The 14,314-nt window shown below is 46.0% G+C and overlaps 1 long non-coding RNA gene across 1 annotated transcript in view; it reads right to left on the reverse strand.

Annotated features, from left to right (window-relative positions):
- Positions 1–13,271, reverse strand: part of LOC138738968 (uncharacterized) — a 56,133-nt gene extending 42,862 nt beyond the window's left edge. The window contains exons 1-2 of the long non-coding RNA XR_011341910.1: positions 13,171–13,271; positions 4,596–4,835 (exon numbers count right to left, since the gene is read on the reverse strand). This is a non-coding gene — a long non-coding RNA (uncharacterized lncRNA). The remainder of the gene's footprint in view (positions 1–4,595; positions 4,836–13,170) is intronic.
- Between the last annotated feature and the right edge of the window lie 1,043 nt (positions 13,272–14,314).

Genomic DNA, 14,314 nt, shown 5'->3' on the forward strand with positions numbered 1-14,314 from the left:
ACGCTGTTTAAAGGTGAGAAGAATGGTACCAAAAAAGAGGAAGAAGAAAAAGTGCATACACTGTTTAAAGGTGAGAAGAACGGTACCGAGAAAGAGGAAGAAGAAGTGCGTATGCTGATCATCAGCTGATCCCTTTTGATTGCAGGAGGAGGTGGAAGTGAGAACTGAGAAATAGGAGGTGGTGATGTGGCTGGAATGAGACCTGCAGTCACAAGTGAGGGCCTGATGTTGCATTTGAATGTCCAATTCAGTTTGACCTGTAATGCATTGAGGTGTAGGTGAAAATGGGGTTGAACAGGAAAGTCTGCAGATGCTGGAATCGTGCAATGCACTAACATGCTGGAGAAAATGAGATATTTGAAGGTTTGGTCACAGATCTTTACCATGTGCCTGTCACAATGGAACATTTTGCCCCTACTACATCCAGACCCAAAGAGTAAAGGCAACCAGAGAAATTAAATGGTGACACTGCTGTATCGGCACTGTGAGGCGAAGAAGGACAGCGCTCCTCTGCAGGGCTTTACTGCCCCATCCAACTGCCAAGGGCTCTGTACAGGCTTTAAACAGCCTGATAAAGGAGCCAACTGTGGCTTATGTTAAAATTCTTCGACTGCGAGGTCTGGGACCAAGATGGCAGTGCTAGTGTTCAGTGGTGGCCTCGAGGGTTTGCAGACTCCAGGGAAACAGAGGACTGGCGCAGGGCACAAGAAAATGGGGAGAGCATTCCCCCCACCCCATCTGAGAAGAGACAACCCTTGGGATGGTGACCACGACGGCGGACCAGTGAAGGGCTCTACGGCTGAAGAACACACTGGTGGCAGGCTGTTGGCAATTTGAGGCAAGAACCCATCCAGAAGTTATTGCTAAACACGACGGGCAAAGGACTCACAGCAGGTTGCAGACTGGCTCGAGACTTGTTGAAGGGGATCAGGTATCGGAACTGGAACGTGGGAGGGGGCCAAGGGTGCTGAAGGGACCCTGATTGTGTTGGAGGTTCAGATCTGGAGATCAGGCTGCTGATGGTTTGGACAGAAGTCTGCTGAGGCTGTGGGCGCGCTGGAGACGAATCCATGGACACACAGTGATTCTGGGTGCTTCTCTTTCTCTAACAGTAAGAGGTCCGTTGTCTGTTTCTACTGATGGCAAATCTATCTGCCTTATGGCAGACTAAAGCAAATTTTGTGCTTTATTATATAAAACACCTGTTTTATTCCATTACAATAAAGGAAACTTAAATCCTTTTCCTTAATGCTTGTGTGTATCTGGAGAACTTTGCTCGTGCACCTGTGGATGTTGGACAATTCTCCAGGACCTATTTCCATTGCAGCATCTTGAATTTGTGGAGTCCACTCTCTCCAGTCTAATACTAGACCACCCTGCAACTGCTGCAACCATAGGCTGGCCTCATTTTAAGAAGCAAAAGGTAGTTTCAAGAAATTCTGGCTTGTGGTTCAAGCTAATTCACAAGATCTAGGAGCAGAAGTCGGCCAATCAAGTCTGCTCTGCCATTCTAATCATGAGCTGATCCATCCACCCACTCACCCCCACTCCCTGGCCTTCTCCCTGTAACCCTTTATGCCCTGACTACTCCAATACGTGTTGATCCCTGCCTTAAATACCCCCAACAGGTATACCACAAACTCTGACTAAAGAAATTTCTCCTCATCTCTGTTTTAAATTGATGTCCTTTTAATACCTGTACCATGAGAAATAGCTTTGCCAGACCTTTCAGCAGTTGAAATGTCTCTTTGAGGTGTCCCATGCCCCCACCCCCCACATCCTTCTGTCCTCCAACGGGTACTGTCCAGGAGCCAACAAATGTTCCATTAGTGCAGTTGCCAATAGTGTCCTTTCCCTTTACCATTCCTTATTCTGAGATATTTTTCCTCTGACCGAGGTACATGGCCAATGAACAGCACATATCCATATATATATATATATATATATATATATATATATATATCTTCTTTGGCTTGGCTTCGCGGACGAAGATTTATGGAGGGGGTAAAAGTCCACGTCAGCTGCAGGCTCGTTTGTGGCTGACAAGTCCGATGCGGGACAGGCAGACACGGTTGCAGCGGCTGCAGGGGAAAATTGTTTGGTTGGGGTTGGGTGTTGGGTTTTTCCTCCTTTGCCTTTTGTCAGTGAGGTGGGCTCTGCGGTCTTCTTCAAAGGAGGTTGCTGCCCGCCAAACTGTGAGGCGCCAAGATGCACGGTTTGAGGCGATATCAGCCCACTGACGGTGGTCAATGTGGCAGGCACCAAGAGATTTCTTTAGGCAGTCCTTGTACCTTTTCTTTGGTGCACCTCTGTCACGGTGGCCAGTGGAGAGCTCGCCATATAACACGATCTTGGGAAGGCGATGGTCCGTGACCCACCCAGCTCAGCTGGATCTTCAGCAGCGTGGACTCAATGCTGTCGACCTCTGCCATCTCAAGTACTTCGACGTTAGGGATGAAAGCGCTCCAATGGATGTTGAGGATGGAGCGGAGACAACGTTGGTGGAAGCGTTCTAGGAGCCGTAGGTGATGCCGGTAGAGGACCCATGATTCGGAGCCGAACAGGAGTGTGGGTATGACAACGGCTCTGTATACGCTTATCTTTGTGAGGTTTTTCAGTTGGTTGTTTTTCCAGACTCTTTTGTGTAGTCTTCCAAAGGCGCTATTTGCCTTGGCGAGTCTGTTGTCTATCTCATTGTCGATCCTTGCATCTGATGAAATGGTGCAGCCGAGATAGGTAAACTGGTTGACCGTTTTGAGTTTTGTGTGCCTGATGGAGATGTGGTGGGGCTGGTAGTCATGGTGGGGAGCTGGCTGATGGAGGATATATACATATATATATGTAAAACCATTTAATAATTACAGCCGTGAAACAGGCCAACATGGCCCTTCCGGTCCATGCCAAACACTTTCTCCTGCCCAACCCCACTCAGCCCGTAACCCTTAATGTGTCAACAATTCAACATGAAGTTGATCTCTGCCTCTTTTCAAAGTGTCGTTCAGATCAACCTCTCTTTGACTTCTATTCCTTGATTTGCTTCTGGGATTCATTCATTTCATCGTGAAGGGTATGAAGTTGGGAAGGGTTAGATAGTTATGGAGTAAGTTTCCACTGGGCAGCACCATGTCATGGGCTGAAGGGCCTGTACTGTTTCCATTTGCTGATCTGCCAGCTTCGATGGGCTGCTGTTGCTGAGTGTTGAACATCAGGGCAAGAAGAAGTGCGTACGCTGTATAAAGGTGAGAAGAACAGTACCGAGAAAGAGGAAGAAGAAGTGTGTATGCTGTTTCAATGGGCAAGAGGGGAACATGGCACAGAGTCTGCTGCATCTTTGTGGGAACCTTTAGGAGTCAACAGTGAGCAATGTTCTTTCAACACCAATCAGCAAATCCACGCCTGTTAGTGCAGATTTTATCCTGCTGTCATATTTGGGCAGAGCACAATTCTTCTTTTAAATGAAACGAGAATTATATTTTTGATCTCTATTCTAGGAGAAAGTCCTTCAGCTACAACATATGAATGGAAATGTTCTCCTTGAATCACCGAGAAGGAATTTGATGGAGGTTTTCAAGAGTAGTTTCATGATCATTAACAGATCATTAACATGATCATTAAAAAATCAGCAAGCACAAAATTAAACTTTGAGGAAAATGTACAAAGGAGACGTGAGGAAAAAAACTTAATTGCTTAGCTTGTCATTAGGATTTAGAATCATTGCCTGGAAGGATGGGGGAAGCAGAATCAATCAGGCTTCACAAAGAGAATATTAAGAAGATAATGGGGGCAATGGGGAATGGGGCTTTCTGGGGACTCCAGTTTCCTCCCACCATTTGAAACATAATGTACTGTGGGTTTTAGGGCAGCATGGTTGGTGTAAGTGATTAGTTCAATGCCATTCCAGCGCCAGCGATCGGGAATGGGGTTTGAATCCCGCGCTGTTCGTTTGTACGTTCTCGCCGTCTCTATGTGAGTTTTCCCGGGGGTTCTGGATTCCTCCCACCATTTGAAATGTACCGGGGGGGGGGGGGGGGTTTGTGGTAAACCAGATAATTATTTGGTCAAGTACACCTATTGAGCTGGTGGTACCTGTGACACCCCCCTCCACACCCCTCCCCCAACAGCCTCCTATATAAAGGTGACTGTTCTACAGCCCCCTGCAACTCAGTTCAGGATAACCTGAACAGTAAGGATGTGTGAAGTTCTCAACTATTGGTTTCTCCTGAGTGAATGATGGTCATCAGGTCTGTAATTGGGTGTAAATTTGGCAGCACGGACTCATGGGCTGAAATGGCCTATTACCATGCTGTATGTATAAATTTTTTAAAAAAGGACTGATGGATCTGCACTGCAAGAAGTTGGCACAGAGCCAATGGGCCAAAGATTCTCCTCTTTTGTCCAAAACAACTCTATGAAGCCATGATTCTGTGAACCAATTCATTGATCTGAGAAACCAAGAAAAATTATAGTGACCGATACTGTCTCAGCTCTCAGATTGTTCCATTATCTCTTACAATGTACATTTCCTGAAGTAACTGATCTCCTTTTATTAGAGAAAATAATTAAAATAGTCAAAAGAAGAATAAAAGATAACTCACTCAGTAACTTTTCACGTTCCTGACTGTGTTTCACATAGAAATTGTGGGTATGTTATTGGGAAATTATTTCAGCTGCTGTGTTGTTGCAATTAAACTTTGTTGAGGTATCGAACTGATTCCAGGGAGCAAGACAGTCACCTGCTGCTCTCATCTTCTGGAAATGATCATCACACTCTGGGCAGCTACACCATTCACGGGATTAGGCTTGGTTGTCATGCATGTTGCTCTGTAGACTCTGAGCTACAATGTAAAGTAGGCATAAATACTTTAGGGTGACTCAGGTCTTCAAGACTTGTCTGATATGTGACTTACACAACGTAGTTGGAAATATTTGTCAGGTGCAGTGTCTGCTACGGCTACGCTACAGAATCCAGCGATGTCCACATGGTGCGAAGGTGAACCAGTAACTGACTTTAGTGTTTTAATTCCTCCCACTACGCGCAGGGAAACACACACTTCCGATGATGTGTGTGCCGGCTTCCAGAAGTGATGTCAGCGCGTCGCGACATAACTCCTTGGCTAGTGGTGCGCCACTCAGAAGCGGGGGAAGTCCCCTGGGCAACAGTTGTCATTAACTGCAGGCTTCTCCTTGGGTGTAAAGGGGGACCCGCAGTGTTTGGAGTCAGATGACGGGGGAGGCGATTTGGCCCATCTAACTATGTGGTCACTCAGCCACTACACACCTCCCCCCCTCCAGAATTGCTGCCCCCCTCTGAGCCAGTTACCGTACAGTCTTTGGGCTAAAATCCCGCCTCTGCCCCAAAATCACTGCTGCCCGCTGAGCAGGTACCGTACAGTATTTTGGCGGACTGCCTCTGGCTCTGACCTGGAAGTCCAGGACAGGCTGGCCTGAGTCTGGATGCGCTGCCTTGAGGTGGTTGATCGTGAACCTGTCCTGTCGCCCACCAATGTCCAGTGTAAAAACAACACCATCCACAGCAACACCTTGAATGCGCCTTTGTAGGGACACTCTAGGGGGGTTCCATGCTGTTCTTTCCACACAAAGATGTAGTTGGTGGACTGCAAGTCCGCAGGGATGAAGTAGGGTGGAGAGCTGTGTGGTGGATGAGGCTGGTAGATCTTCCTTCAGTGCTGTACGCATGTCTAAGAGTACCTTCAGGTGGTGGTGGAAAAGCTCGACCAAGCCATTTGTCTGAGGGTGCTAGGCCGTGGTGTGGTGCAACTGGCTGCTGCAGAACTTGGTTAGGTCAGCCCAGAGGGAGGAAGTGAACAGGACATCTCGGTCTGAGGTGAAGTGGGTGGGACTCCAAAACGTGTGACCCAAGCAGATAGAAAGGCTCTGGCGCATGTCTCTGTGTCACACGTGGGTAGGGGTATGGCTCCCGGCCAAAGAGTAAAACGACCGATTATTGTGAACAAATACCTTGCCTCATGGGGAGTGGGCCGACGATGTCCACATGCTGAAATTCGCACTGTGCCAGCTTGAAAGTCTGGAGTGGGGCCTTGGTGTGTCTGTGCACCTTGGCGTGTTTGCTCTGCAAACAGGTATTAGCCCATAGGTGCATGTTGTGGTGGAGGCCATGCCACACAAACTTGTCGGACAACAGGCGGATTATGGACCTTATGGAGGGGTGGGACAGGACCTGGATCTGGTGGAAAACCTGCCATTGTAGGATGGTTCTGAGAAAACCTGTGGCTATGTTGCACAGTAGATACAGGCCCCTTGGTGAGGGGCAGAAATTGCTAACTTCAGGCTTATGATGGCTGTCCGGTGGGCCTGGACATCTGTGTCCTCTGTCTGGTCCTTGGCCAGCTGAGCAACGCCGAGACCCCCAAGGTGGGAGCAATTGTGGGTCTGGATAATGCGTCGGCCACCACGTTGGACTTGCCTGTGATGTGGCAGATGTCCATGGTGTACTCTGAAACTTAGGAGAGGAGATGCTGTTGTCTCACTGACCATGGGTCTGAGAGCTTGCTGAGTGCATAGGTAAGTGGTTTGTGGTCTGTATAGGCGATGAAGACCCTTCCCTCTTACATGTACAGGGCCAACAGCTCGCGATTGAATGCACTGTATTTGAGCTCTGGTGTCCAGAAATATTAACTGAAGAAGGCCGGGGGGGTGCACTAGTGCTCGTCGGCTCATTGCTCCAACACCGCGCCCACTGCACTGTCCAACGCGTCTGCTGTATGGCAAGGGGCAGGAGGTCAAGTCTGGATGGACGAGGAATGTGGCCCGCACTAGTACCACTTTCATGGTCTGGAGTCCACTGGACTGTCTTGTCGCTGAGCTTGCCGAGGTCCAACAGCGACTGCATGAGAGTGGTCATTTCTGGCAGAAGTGATGGTAGAAGTTCAATCGCAGAAACTCCTGCAGGCCTTTGGTAATGCTCGACTTGGGGAAAGCTCTGGAGGGCCTCTACTTTGTCCGGCAGTGATGTGGCTCCCTCTCGGGCGATAAGATGTCCTAGGAAATCAATTGTCTCTCAGCTGAACTGGCACTTGGCTGGGTTCACCGTGTCTGAACTGCTGCACCCTGTCGAAAAGGCGAGACTGGTGCATCCTGTGGGTGCTGGCATCGGGGCTGGTGAAGAGGATGTCGTCCAGGTAGATGAAGATGAAGTCGGTCCCTACTGACCACGCCCATCAGTTACTGAAATATCAGGGCTATGCTCTTCGGTCTGAACAGCATCTGAAGGATCTCAAAAAGGCTGATTCCAAGACGTTGCTGGGATGCACCAGGATCTGGTGGTACCCCTTAATGTGGTCCACCTTGGAAAATTCGGCAGCCTTGGAGCCTCATGGTGAAGCCCTGGACATGTGGGATAGGGTACCTGTCTGGGACTGAGGTATCGTTTAGTCACCTGTAATCACCGCACAAGCCAGAGATCTTCGGCACCATGTGGAATAGGGAGGCTCAGGGGCTGTTTGAATGGTGGATGATCCCCAACTCCTCCGTGACAGTAAACTCAATCTTGGCTTGCTGGAGTTTGTCTTGTTGGAGCCGCTGGGCCCGTGTGTACACTGGAGCAGCAGTCTCAATGTGGTGCTCCATGCCATGTGGTGGTCTGGCATCGTTGAAATTGGTTGCTTGTAGGGCCAGGTACTTGGCCAGTAGAGGTGGGCATACTCATTTCGGTCCAAAGTGTGGATTCCTAAAAGTAGACAAGGACGTTGCCACAGGGTGAGGGGTGGGAATGGTAAGTGGTAGCATCCACCAAACAGCATCCAGTCATGTCCATCAAAAGTTCACGTGTCTGGAGTAAGTCCACTCTGAATAAAACCTGTTCTATGGCTGTGATTGTGCACTTCAACTGGAAAACCATGTCCGCGACGTGGATTGTGACCAGGCAGGTACCATAAGTCAGGATGGAGGAGCCATTGACTGCTTGTAGTGGGAGGCCCTTGGGGTTGTGTTTGCTCTCGAATTAAGATGGTGGGACGAGGTTTATCTCTGAGCCTGTGTCAACTAGGAAGTCCCTCTATGTCTGCTGGTCCCTGAGGTAGAATAGGACTTTATGAGCACCAACCGCCAAGGCCTCTATGAGCAGCCAGGCTGCCCATTTCCTGCTGCCGTGTTTGATTTGGCGGTGGGTTAGGAGTACAGGAGGGTGCACCGCCAGGTGTTGTCTGGGCACTCATTGCACTATGGTTAGGCTGCGGCTACTGCTGGGGAGCCTGGCAGAATTGCTGAGATGGCGACGTAGACGGGCTGCACATGGATGGAGTTTTGTTGAGGGGTATGGAAAAGTCTATCTTCTTCCTTGGCTACCAGGTGCAGGCACTGAAATCCACTTTGGAAACTGCCGAGGAAACGTGTACCAGCAGCTTGGAGAGCAACAGGGCCTCGAAAAGAAAACAGTTCACGTGTCTGTCTGCTAGTGCAACCATTTCGTCCATGAGCTCGGAGGGGTTCCTATCGCCAAGGCCCTGCATATTTAGGATGCCACCAACCTCGTGCTGTCTTAACTCCAGAGAATCAAGGAGGAAACAGCAAATTGTTCATACTTATGCCCCATGGGAGGGTTCTCCACGAAGGGGTTTACTTTGGTTGCGGTGGTGGTGTCCAGGGTGCTGACGATGTGCTAGAACATGGTGTCCTCTGAGACAATGCCCCTGATATAGAACTCTGACTTGGCCATTTGCTGCCAGTCCCTGGGCTGGTTTGTCCAGAAGGGAGGAAAATGCATGCCCATCTCATTGGTCACAGCCGTTGTGACTGTAGTGGTAGTTGCATCCTGCATTCTGTCGCATTCGAGGTGGGTTCCTGTAGGGGTCACCTCTGCAGCATCTGCTACAGCCACGCTATGGAATCCAGCAATGTCCACATGGTGCGAGGGTGAACAGTAACTGACTTTAGTGTTTGAATTCCTCCCACTGTACGCAGGGAAACACTCACTTCTGGTGACGTGTGTGCCGGCTTCCAGAAGTGATGTCAGCACATCATGGCATCACTTCCTGGCCGGTGGTGTGCCACCCGGAAGCGGGGAAGTCTCCTGAGCAACACGTGTCATTAACCATGGGCTTCTCTCCAGGAGTGATGGAGAACCATGCCATTTTGAGTTGGATGACTGGGGCGGTGATTCAGAACATTTAACCATGCGGTCATTCGGCCCATTACACATTTAATATATATGGAAAAGGTTGTAATAATGTTTGAGGAATATTGTAAACCAAATAACATCAACTCAACCACAAATACACCTGTGACAGATTCTGTTGTGTTTGTATTGTATGTAGATATGTTTTTGGGAGATAAATTGGGGCCTAACCTTAACCCTAACCCATTTGGAAGACGGATTGTGAATGCTTAGTCAAAGCACTTGTGGTTCATGCAAGAGGAGAGGACTGGCTGCCTAATGTTTCACTTGAAATAAGGGAAACAAAAAAGAACTCTGTGGTGATCTGAAAGAAAGAGGTTATCATCTGGAGAACCCTGAAGGGAGCAAGTTTCTTCAGCAAGACACTGAAGTGACTGATTAAAAATGAATCAGTTGTGGGTGTCCAGCGAACAACAAATCTCTCTGAAAATTGACAAGAAACTTCCTGAATGGTAACCATTTAACTATCAAGCACCAAAGCCTTGTGAACTTTATAAATGTTAAATTCAGTTTACAGTATAAGAATTGCCTGCAACCAGTGAACTTGAAGGAATGAGAAATGCGATTGGACTGTGATTCAAAAAACTTTTCTGAAATTACACACACAATACATACACATGCGCTAAGAATTAGAAGGGCGTTAAGTTAGGTTAGGTTAGTTAAGTTAATAGTAATAAGTTAAAGTGTGATCCTGTTTTCATGTTTAAAGATAATTAAAAGCAACTTTTGCTTAAGTAACTGTTTGTCTTGGTGAATATCTATTGCTGCTGGGTTTTGGGGTCCTCTGGGCTTGTAACACTCCTCTCAATTTTTATTTCTGTTGAAAGCAGAAGAAATCTCCAATGACATACAGTAGTTTATTATGCCTTGGAATTTATCTCGTTAGCAGCAAAATACACTCTAATGTAATGACAGAAGCTTGTATTAATGTATTTTTTATTAATTTAGAGATACAGCAGAGTCACAGCGCCTTCCTGCCCACAAGTCCGCACTGGCCAAATACACCCATTTGACCAAGTAACCTACCAACCCCAGATGCCTTTGGAACATGGGAGAAAACAGAAGCACCCAGAGGAAATCTACGCAGATCACAGAGGGAACATGCAAACTCCTAATAGAATTTGAACCTGGGTCAATGGCGCTGTAATAATGATGCAAACCCCACCCTATTAGACCATACAATATTGGAGCAGGAGAAGGCTCAGTCTATAAAATGAATTCTAGTGGCAGGTGAGTAGATATTGTCCAAATGGCATTTTCACCAGACTCCATTAACTGCAGCGAACTTATGCTTAAACATCTATGACACAAAAAACAAGTTCCAATTAATTGATTAATTAATAGAACACTAGCATATTGCAAAATCAGAGATTGCTGAGTTCATCTCGATGGTTAGATTAGGATGTCCTTCAAGCTTTGAGCCATCATGAGATCTGCTGGCATTATTGGTTCAATCTTGGTGTGATTTCATCATCGGGTTTTTGACATAGGTGAGACCAGTGCTTGTGGTCCCAGGAAGGAGGTTGTGAGCCTCCTGTTGCAGCACGCAAGTTAATTCAGATGTGGTCGATTGTCCGGGCACTGGTGGAGACTTGCTGCCTCAAAATTCAAGCTGCTACTGTTACAAAGTCCAAAGGACCCCAAAAACCACAGCAATAGATATGCACCATAACACAGGATTATTAAAACGAAAGTAGTTTTTAATTATAATTGAACAAGAAAACAGAATTAAACTTTTACTTATTACTTAACCTATTTACTTAACCTACCTAACCCATTTAATCCCCCCTAAGTGCAGGTGTGTGTAATGTATATTTAAGATTAGAAAAGTTCTTTGGATCACAGTCCAATCTCACTGGTTGCAGACAATTCTTGTACTGTGCACAGAAGTTAGCATTAACAAAGTTCACCAGGCTTTGGTGCTTAACAGGCAAATGGTTACCACTCAGGAGGGTTCTTGCTGGTTTTCAGAGAGAGATTCCTTTTCTGGGACATTTGCAACTGATTCCTTCTCAATCAGTCTTGCTGATGACATTTGCCCCCTTCAGGGTTCTCCAGATGATCCTTTTTCTTTCAGGTCACCTTTCAGACCGCCTATCTTCTCCTTTGGCTAGGCAGCCCTCCAAAGTTTGCCAGCTTGTCCCTCTGGAACTGATTTCTGTGTCTCTCCTCTCTGTTTCACACCCTCCCTCTCTGAGAGCAAAACTCTTCTCCTCTGACTGCAAAGATCACATGCTCTCCCAGGCAAGCTGCTGTCGATAATTTGTTGCCTCCTGCAAAAAGCACTTGCAAAAGTCCTGCGAAAATTCTGTGTTTTAAAATGTGTGTGTGCAAGCTGCTCTAGCAATTCCTTCCAAGCACTTCTAAATAATCTCTCACACTACGTACACTCAATTTCTAAAGCTTTTTCATTTTAATACCTTTGTCCTGGTACAGAACATTTAACATGACACCACTGTACAGGCCATTCAGCCCTCGATGTTGGGATGACCTACATTTTTAAACCTATTCAACAATCTAAACCTTCCCTCCCTCACACCTGTAACCCTCCATTTTTATTACATGCATGTGGTTGTCTAAGAGCCATTTAAATGTACCAGGGTCCACCTTCAATCGTGGCAACGCATTCCTGGCACCCACCACTCTTTGAGCAAAAAACCTACTCCTGAAGTTTTCTCCCCCCATCATAAACAGATGTCCTCTGCTATTCACTATTGTCACCCCAGGAAAAAGGAGATGCTGGCTATCCACCCGATCTATACCTCTCATAATCTTGGAGACCTCTATTAGGTGAAACATGAACATCTGTAGATGCTGTGAATGCAGTAAAAGCACAGAAATGCTGTAGGACCTTGGCCGGCCTTGCAGAGAATTAGAGAGGACACTTTCCATTCAGCACACAGAATCGTTGACCCATTCCCATCAAAAAGGAGTTACAGGTGCATCAAAATACGGACTGCCAGGCTGGGAAATGGCTTCTTTCCACAGCCTGCTGTAAGATTGATGAACAGTATTCTGTAACCGAGTAAATTATCCCATATTATTTATATATCTATTTTAAATGATATCTTTGTGTACCTGTGTGATTTTTATGTACTGTATATTGCGTGTGTATGTAGATGCAGAAAATTCTGGATAAATGCTCTTTCATTGGGATATATATGTACAGTCAGATTTGAACATGACTGAAGTCTCTCATCTCCAATGAACCTTTCTCCAGTAATCACAATTGTCCTGTTGCTCACAGCTCAGCGTCGGACACAATGTTCCAGCCAGGGACAGCCAGTATTTTATAATGGTTCAAAAGAGGTTTTCCAATATGTGATTTCTGGCAAGTGATCTCAAACACCAGCAACATTTTTGAAACAGCATTTAAATATTATTTTAATGTTTTTAAATAGCTCTGCCTTTAAAAGGCTTGTTTAAGGTTACATTAAATTTCTTGTCGGTTTGGTCGCACTACAAACAAGTTTATTTTACCCATTGTACTTCATTTCGTATGGGACTGGAACATTATTATATTTTCCTCTAACCCTTATATACCTACAAAGCTCTTCACTCTGCAAACCAACTGTTTCTGCAACTGCATTAGTTTTGGCCCCCGTGATATTTTCTTGTATTCATATTGTTTTGCCCTATTTTTACTGCACCATTTCTCTACTTTGTATGAGATAATTCTACAGTCAAAATGGCTGTTCCCATGCTGTGTGTCTAAAGAAATAGATGGGGTGCAACACAGTTGGCATAGCAGTTAATGCAACACTATTGCAGCGCCAGTGACCGGGACCAGAATTCAAATCTGACACTGTCTGTAAGGAGTTTGTACGTTTCTCCTCATTTCTGCATGGGTTTTCCCCAGGAGCTCCGGTTTCCTCCCACTGTTTGACCCGTACTGGGCATCATAGGGTAAATGGGTGTAATGGGATGGCATGGAATCATGGGCCGAAATGTCTAAATCTATCTTAAACAAATAAAATTTGCAAACAATAGTCCCAGAATAAGAATGGCAGACTTACCAGACAAAATCAGCAAGCAGACAACAGCTGTTTTTATCATAATGTTTTGTGGGGAAACTGTCTCAGGATTCCTCTGACACAAAATGACTGAATTAAACAGCAGGAACAGGAAACACTGTTTGAAAGGAAACCACAAATTTGCATGATCTGATCACTTAATACGCTCCAAACATGACATTAACACTAATTCATTCTAAAATGGTTATTTTTTTTATATCAAGTCTAAATAATAATTTATGGGAATTATCTCAATTGATATGAATCATTTTATTCTCATATTTATGTCTAATTTTTATCAAGCCATCATGTTTTAGAGACCAAGCCTGGTAACAGGCCTTTCTGGCCCACAAGACCATGCCACTCAAATACACCTCTGCAGCCTTTGGAACATGGGCGGAAACTGGAGCACCCAGAGGAAACCCACATGCACACAGGGAGAATGGTCAAACTCCTTCCAGACAGAAGCTGATTCAAACCCGGGCCGCTGGCAATGTAGTTTCCATTCGCTAACCGCTACGTGAATGGTACCCAACTTTTTTTAATGACCACTACTTCCTTTAAGCCCATCTTTTATCATTAGTTAAAGCTTGCAGTTGGCTCTGTATCAGTTGAGGAAATGGGCTGCAAAATGGCAGATGAAATTTAAGGCAGACATGAGTGAGGTGTTGCATTTTGGAAGGACATACATGGTGAATGGTCAGGCACTGAGGGGTGCAATAGGACAGAGGGATGTGGGAGTACAGATACAGATTGTGGGTTGCAAAGAGAGCTTTTGGAACATTGGCCTTTATAAATTATAATTTTGAGTATAGGAATTGGGATGATATGTTAAAGTTGCAAGACATTAGTGAGCCCAAATTTGGAATATTATGTACAGTTTTGGTCACCTAACTACAGGAAATATATCAATAAGACAGAAAGAGTGCAGAGAGGATTAATAGGATGTTGCTGGGACTTCAGGAACTGAGTTACAGGGAAAGGATAAATAAGGTGAGGGGTGTGTGTGTATGGTGAATGTGGAAAAATTTGGGCAGGCACATGGATTGGAGAGGTATGGAGGGCCATGAACTGGGTGCAGGAAAGTGGGACTGGGCAGAATAATATTTCAGCATAGATGAGAAGGGGTGAAGGTCCTGTTTTCCTG

Source organism: Narcine bancroftii, chromosome 7 (assembly GCF_036971445.1).
Source record: "Narcine bancroftii isolate sNarBan1 chromosome 7, sNarBan1.hap1, whole genome shotgun sequence".
Lineage (NCBI taxonomy): Eukaryota > Metazoa > Chordata > Chondrichthyes > Torpediniformes > Narcinidae > Narcine > Narcine bancroftii.